Source organism: Cebus imitator, unplaced genomic scaffold, assembly GCF_001604975.1.
Source record: "Cebus imitator isolate Cc_AM_T3 unplaced genomic scaffold, Cebus_imitator-1.0 Scaffold3, whole genome shotgun sequence".
NCBI lineage: Eukaryota > Metazoa > Chordata > Mammalia > Primates > Cebidae > Cebus > Cebus imitator.
The window spans coordinates 2,841,766-2,849,717 of record NW_016107318.1 but is presented as its reverse complement, the minus strand read 5'-3'; the positions used below and the strand labels follow the sequence as shown (position 1 = coordinate 2,849,717).

At 36.2% G+C, this 7,952-nt stretch overlaps 1 pseudogene; it reads left to right on the top strand.

The window, feature by feature from the left end:
- Positions 1 to 2,996: 2,996 nt before the first annotated feature.
- Positions 2,997 to 4,106, top strand: LOC108305933 (annotated as a pseudogene).
- The last annotated feature ends 3,846 nt before the right edge of the window (positions 4,107 to 7,952 follow it).

Below are 7,952 nucleotides of genomic sequence, written 5' to 3'. Positions count from 1 at the left end.
TTTGCATTGGGCACACTATTTGACATTTTCTTTTGAATTTTTTAAACAGTATTGTAGTATGACAGGCATTTTCCTTTTACATAGTTACAGAGGGGTCTTACAGGCCCTACATAAACTCACAGAGGATGAGAGAAGAAAGTTTGTGGTTTTTCTTGCTCTTCAGTGCATAAAACAGCTCTATTTGATTCTTCTTTGTTTTACCCTAAGACTGTGATGATTTTGCTGTGAGATTTTTTAGACACCAACAACAGTTATAAATAAATATGTCGTTTTAATGTGAGCTTAAAATTATGCAAGGCATGATTCTGTGTACTGTACATGCATTATCTTATTTGATATTCACAGAAATCCTAAGAAGTATGTATTGTTATGGTACTTATTTTACAACTATGAAGAAACTGTCTGTATAATTTTTTAGTGCCTCCTATCTTACAATTATTGTTATTAGACATTGAATCCAAAACTCATTCTCATAATCATCCATCATGGGGGCTCAGTACTCTTTTCTGTGCATCCATCCACACATATTTTGGTCTTTTCTAGCGCATGGATAAATGAGAGGAGATCCTAAGTTTCAACTGTAGCTGCAGAAGAAGGAAGAAGTGTTTCTCATACCACATTAAAGTCAGTTCAATAAAACTAGTATTAGTTAATTTGCTAAGAGATTTTATTTCCTTTAAGCATCAAAATCATCTTTACATGTATCCCGCAGCATGCCTTACTGTATGTTCTTCCACTTTCATGGCTTCAAGTGTGAAAACTACGAAAGAAGGCTGCAGCTGTGCTTAAAACTCGCATTTTATATGTGTGGTTCTTTTGATCTTCCAATGAAAGGCCACGGAGGGACCAGGCATGCATTTCTTTTGTTTTTATTTTTATTTATATTTTGAGAAAAATTTATTCGTCACTTGCCCCATAGATTTGAAAAATCCAGTCAAATTCCTAGGTAGGGTAGTAACATTTTTGGTAATATTCATGTAGATATCTCTTCCTTGAGTTGAATAGAAACTGCTCTGTGATATGGGCAAAATATGTTTCAAGCCACATATCGGTCAGAAATGAAGAAAAAATACTTCATTATAAGGGTATCCTTCTCTTTATGGCAAATAAAGGTAGAAAGTTTGACGTATAATGCAGACAATAAATTGCACTTATATTTCTGAATGGTTTTTCTCAGATAATCTCTGGATGCTCCACAAAAATTAAAAATTCTTAATAGCTACATCAAACATCAGTTACTTTGGTTTAGATTTTAAAATAGAAATTGATTTAGCATTTTAGATCCCTAGTGGGGATTGCTTCTGCATTCATGAAAGGTGTTGTTAGAAGTAGACATACTATATGACCAGCAGCTGCAATGATTCAGGCAAAGATTTTTATAGTTTCCAGGAAGTCACAAAGATGTTTCCATAGCAACTGCAGGAACTGACCAACCCAGTCTGTGAGAGTTGAAGATGGGAATTTAAACACATGATTATTAGTGCAGAGAGCAGTTTGCACAAGTGTCTTGGAACTGTCCTTATCTATCCTTTTTATTGTTATCACTACTGTTTCTATAGAGCCCCAAGTATCCAGAGTACTTCAAAGGTGATGTGGAACACAATGAGACAAAACGCCTATTGCAAATTCAACCTTGTGGTTATGACTTCAAGTATCATACTTGTTCTAATCAGCTCATAGTCAGATAGGGAGCCATATGTAATAAAATATTGTAGGAGTTAGTTCCAGTATTCTTAGTCTCACTAAAAATAACTGTACTTGACAGTTTGAGTAGCTTTTGTGAACATTAAATATTTTTAGGAGAACATGAAAATTAGAAGAGGTTTTCTAAATATTTCTTGGCAAAACTTACTTAACAATAAGGACACTTAGAATACATAAAGATAGAATAAGTAAGTAAATAAATAAATAAATAGCTTGTTATTCACATTTGGATGAAGCAATTCTCTCACATTGTTAGGAAGAAAAAAGCATGAATGTGGAGGATCTTAATTGTTGGGATATTCAATTGTAATACATAGAATTCTCTGTACTTATCAGAGAAAGGGGGGAAGAGAAGAAGAAGAAAAGAGAAGGAGGGGGAGAAAGAGAAGGAGACAAAGAAGAAGAAGAGGAGGAGGAGGAGGAAAGAGGAAGATGAGAAAATTATGAAAGTAAAGAGTTTATATCAGTAAGAAAGAGAAATTTTACATTAACTTACCTTAGAGGAGATGGAAAAAGGACAATAATATTTAATATTCAAAATATTATATTATTTAAGCCTAATAATTTATACAATAACTAATTAGACTATAATCATGCTGAGGAGAGGGGCCCTGGTGATTTGCCGCATAAAGTCCATCACAAGATAGTTAAAATTAGTGATTCCCTAATGCTTGTCATATAACATGGGGATAATTGCTGCTGAAATCCCTGCAAATCTAGTTATCTTTAGACGAAGATTAAAGTTTCATGGTAAAGAATATTTTCAACAAATGGTGCTTGCACAACTGGACATCTGCATTCAAGGGAATGAAGTTGTACACTTACCTCACATTGTATACAAAAATTAAAATCAATCAAAGACTTAAATGTAAGAGCAAAATTATGAAACCCTTGGAAACATAGGTGTTCTTCATGACGTTGGATTAGGCAACGGTTTCTTAAACATGATACCAAAAGCAGAAGTAATATAGGAAATGGATAAATTATACTTCATCAAAATTAAAATCTTTTGTGTTTGTAAGACACCATAAAGGAAGTGAAAAGGTGACCCACAGAATGGGAAGAAAATTTTGCTAGTACAATATTTGATAAGTTATTTTTTTCTATAATATATAAAGAATATTTATAACTCAATTATTTTAAAAAGAGCTGATAATATAATTTTTTAAAGTAGAAAGCATCTGAATAGACATTTCTCAAAAAACATATACAAATAGATAGAATATATACAAATGGATTGATACTGAATAATTTCTCAAAAGATTATATACAAATGGATAGATCCCGTGGACATGGTGAACCAGGTTATCCAGTGCAAGGCTGCAGTTGCCTGGGAGGCTGGAAAGCCTCCTCAGAGGAGATAGAGGTGGCATCCCCAAAGGCTCATAAACTTCAAATCAAGATAGTTGCCACTGCAGTTTGCCACACCGAGGCCTATACCCTGAGTGGAGCTGATCCTGAGGGTTATTTTCCAGCAATCTTGGGACATGAAGGTGCTGAAATTGTGGAAAGCGCTGGTGAGGGAGTTACTAAGCTGAAAGCGGGTGACACTGTCATCCCACTTTACATCCCACAGTGTGCGAATGTGAATTTTGTCTAAATCCTAAAACTAACCTTTGCCAGAAGACAAGAGTCACTCAAGGGAAATGCTTAATGCCAGATGGTACCAGCAGATTTACTTGCAAAGGAAAGACAATTTTACATTACATGGGAACCAGCACATTTTCTGAATACACAGCTGTGGCTGATATCTCTGTTGCTAAAGTAGATCCTTTAGCACCTTTGGATAAAGTCAGCTTTCTAGGTTGTGGCATGTCAACTGGTTATGGTGCTGCTGTAAACACTGCCAAGGTGGACCCTAGCTCTGTTTGTGCCATCTTTGGCCTGGGAGGAGTTGGACTGGCAGTTAAAATGGGCTGTAAAGTGGCTGGTGCATCCTGAATCATTGGTGTGGACATCAATAAAGATATATTTGCAAGGGCTGAAGAGGTTGGAGCCACTGAATGTATTATCCCTCAGGATTTTAGTAAACCCATCCAGGAAGTACTCACTGATGGAGGAGTGGACTATTCCTTTGAATGTACTGGTACCGTGAAGGTCATGTGAGCAGCACCTGAGGCATGTCACAAGAGTTGGGGTGTCAGTGTGGCGGTTGGAGTAGCTGCATCACATGAAGAAATTGCAACTTGTCCATTCCAGCTGGTAATAGGTCACACATGGAAAGACACTGCCTTTGGAGGATGGAAGAGTGTAGAAAGTGTCTCAAGTTGGTGTCTGAATATATATTCAAAAATATAAAAGCTGATGAATTTGTGACTCACAATCTGTCTTTTGATGAAATTAACAAAGTCTTTGAACTAGTGCATTCTAGAAAGAGCATTCAAACTGTTGTAAAGATTTAATTCAAAAGAGAAAAATAACATCCATCCTGTTGTGATCCCATGAAAGCCGCCTAACAGGCAAGGAGAAGCGCCTCCAAGACACAGCCTCGTAGACCTTCAGCAGCTACTCCAGAGAATAGTGTGATGTGTGGATTCATGAATCTCTGTAATCAAGAGCAAGGACAATTCAGTCATGAACCTGTTTTCTGGACTCTCCTCCACATAAATAATTGCTAGCTCATAAAGGAATATTTTGACATAATAAAAGTAATTTCACAATAAACACATAAAAGTGTGTCCAGTGTCATTAGCCATCAGGGAAATGCAAATCAAAACCAAAATGAGATACTATTTCACATTCATTAGATTGACTATAATTAAAAACACATATAATAACAAGCGGTGTCTAAGATGCTGGGAAATTCTATTCCTCATATTGCTGGTGGGAATGTAAAATGGTGCAGCTGCTTTGCAAAACTATCTAGAAATTCTTCCTAAGGTTAACATTTAACATAGAGTTAACATTTGACCCAGCAATTCTACTCCTAGGTATATACCTAAAAGGAATGAAAATATATGTCCACATGAAACTTTGGACATAAATGTGTATGGTGCCATTATTCATAATAGCAAAAAAGGGATAAATTCCCAGACATCCATCAACTTATGAATGAATAAATACAATGTTACATATCCACACAATGGAATAGTATCTGGCAATAAAAAGGAAGTATTGATACTTGCTACAACATGGATGAACCTTGAAACTTTGTACTAAGTGAAAGAAGCTATCAAAAAGAAATATGTTATATTATTGCATGTATAAGAAATATCTAGAAGAGCCAAATCTATAGAAACAAAAAGTAGAATAGTATTTGCCTGATATTGGGGAAAAACGGAGATTAATTGTTAAAAGATATGAAGTTTTTTGGGGGGGGTGATTGTCATCACCCCAAATATTCTAAACTGACTATGATGATATTTATACAATTCTGTAAATATACTAAAAACCATTGACTTGAATACTTTAAATTTGTGAACTATATGTTATGTGAATTATGTCTCAATTGTGCTGTTCCAAGATAAAACAATGTAAATGTATTTCAGATATTTCAATGACAGTCTGAATAGTCTCTTTTCCGTGAGAAAAGAAAAACTAGATGCAAAGTATAAAAACATTATCAGAAGATATCATCCTAAAAATAGAAATGTCATGACAGCTGAATTGCTCTAGAGAAAGTTTGCAATTTTTTCAAAAAGTAACATCATGTAACATATTAATTCTCCTTATCAAACAAGTTTATGATATAAACAAAGACAAGAAAAAATGTTTTATGACATTAATCTGTCTTAGCTAGTGTTTCATAAATTTTTCATGAACTATAAATAGGGCTGGCCAAACTGTTCAGAAGATGCAAAAAAGAATGTATCACCACTTGTAGAAAAAGTTCAAATGTAATCTACTTCTGACTGGATCATAGGAATCATTTTAACATGCAATATGCATCATATTGGCAAATTTGGTGGAATTTATGGGTCAAAGGGAAAAAAAAACAAGTTAGAAGAGCATGACAATAAGAACAGAGAACATGATATATATTGGATGAGGCTGTATGAAATACAGGGGGTGTAACTATAAAAGCTGTATAGCACCACCGGTTAGACCAAAAAAAAAAAAAAAAAAAAAAAAAAAAAAAAAAAAAAAAAAAAAAAAAAAAAAACCAAAGGCAAAAAAATAAAAAAATGTCTAGCTGCTAGTGGCAAGCTATGAAACACAATGAAGAAACATATTTTCCAACATACTCATATGCATGAAAGACAATAACACTATCCCATCTGTGGTCTGTTATGTCATATTGCAATGTCGTAGTTATTCCGGGTTTGGAGAGGGCTCCCTCAGCAGATGTACCTACAACCTGCCCCACAACACATTCTCCTGAGGTAGAAGAAGTGCATTAGAGCTCAAATGACACTCTTTTTCATATATAGCCATAAAATGGGAAGGAAACAACAGATTGAAGTAAGTAGAAATGGAGATGTTAGTAAGTGATAAGGACCACAAAAATCACAAAATAACATTTATGTAACCCTCAAGCAAAATATAATGTAATCGGTTATAATATGTTGATTGTACCTGACAACTGTGGACACTTTTATAGTTTTCAAAGCATTTCCACCTCCCTCATTAGATTCCCTCTCGCTTCAAAAGCAAAGCTGAGCATTTTACGAGTAAAACAAAGAAGGCTGAGAGAGCTCAGCCATGCTTGTGATACTGGAGTGGGAGTACACATGCATGAGGAAAGATGGCAGTGGGAAGGGCAGTGCCATATGAGGAAAACAGAAATATGAAGCAGTTTCTTAGAGCTTCAATTTTGCATCAAAACAAATAGAATCTTGTCCTGGTTCAAGGTATGTACGTGTGTGTGTGTGTGTGTGTGTGTGTATGTGTATACTATATCATGAAGTATAATTTATTGTTTAATAATACATACATACATATCACAATTCCAACTAATATATGCATATGTATTCCAACATATCCATATATATTTCTCCAATTCCATCGCAAGTTCCCAAGACAAAGCAGCAGGGTCTCCTAAAGCAGAGCCTCTGTAATCTCTTTCCTTCGCTCTTGCTGCCTCCCACTTCAGCCTCTTTCCCATACAGCAGGCAGAGTGACTTTCAACTTGTAAGTTAAATGACCACACATCTCTGTTCAACATCATCCAGTATTTTCCTATCTAACTCAGAGTCAAATCCAAAGTTCTTAAGATGACCTAAAGTTTTATACCATCTGGATCCCTGATAATGTTGTGACCTCAGCGGTCTTCTATCCACTATCCCTCGGTCCTCTCCAGCCACAATGTCCTCCTAAATGATCCTCTAGTATATCCTGAGTGTTCCCACCTCAGTTCCGTGTCACCAGGCCCTCTACCAAGAATACTCTTCCCCTCATATCCACGTGGTCTACCTCACTTCATCTGAAATGCTTTCCCTGAGCCTCCTATCTAAATATTATACTAACAAAAACAATTATTTGTTTTTATTTATATTAGGACTATCTGAAGCTATCATTTATCTATATCTTATCCGTGTCTGTCTCCACTGCTAGAAATAAGCTTCATGTGGGCAGGCGTTTGATCTCTTGTTCACTGCTTTATCCTCAAAGCTTAAAATTATTCTTGAAACAAAGTGGTATTAAATAAATATTTATTAAATGAATGAGTGGTGAGCAACAATAACAATACAAAATAATATCAGTACTTACATCTCTTATTCTGCTTCTCACAACAACACTCGTCGACAGAAATATTTAATCTCATCTTTACAGGCAAACAACACAGGCTCAGAAAAGTTAAGTTGTTCACCTAACAACTCAGAGCTCTACAGTTCAATTTTTACTCAGATTTGAATCTGATATCCCTGACACCTGGTTTTCAAATCATCTTTAAGCCCTGAGGTTCCTTAGGGGTTCCGTTTGGGCTGCTGTCACCCTTAAGGGAAGGGCTAGCTGAGGGGTTTCAGGTTTCATTGCCTCCATTTCAATGAAGTGTCTGATTCTTCTTTAAGATATGAAGACTTCACTCCGAGTGCAGTGGCTCACGCCTGTAATCCCAGCACTTTGGGAGGCCGAGGTGGGTGGATCACTTGAGGTCCGGAGTTTGAGACCAACCTGACCAACATGGAGAAATCCCATCTCTGGCAAAAATACAAAATTAGCTGAGCTTGGGGACACACGCCTGTAATCCCAGCTACTTGGGAAGTTGAGGCAGAAGAATCTCTTGAACCCGGAAGGGGGAGGTTTCAGTGAGCCGAGATCGCGCCATTGCATTCCAGCCTGGGCAACAAGAGGCTCAAGCTCCGTCT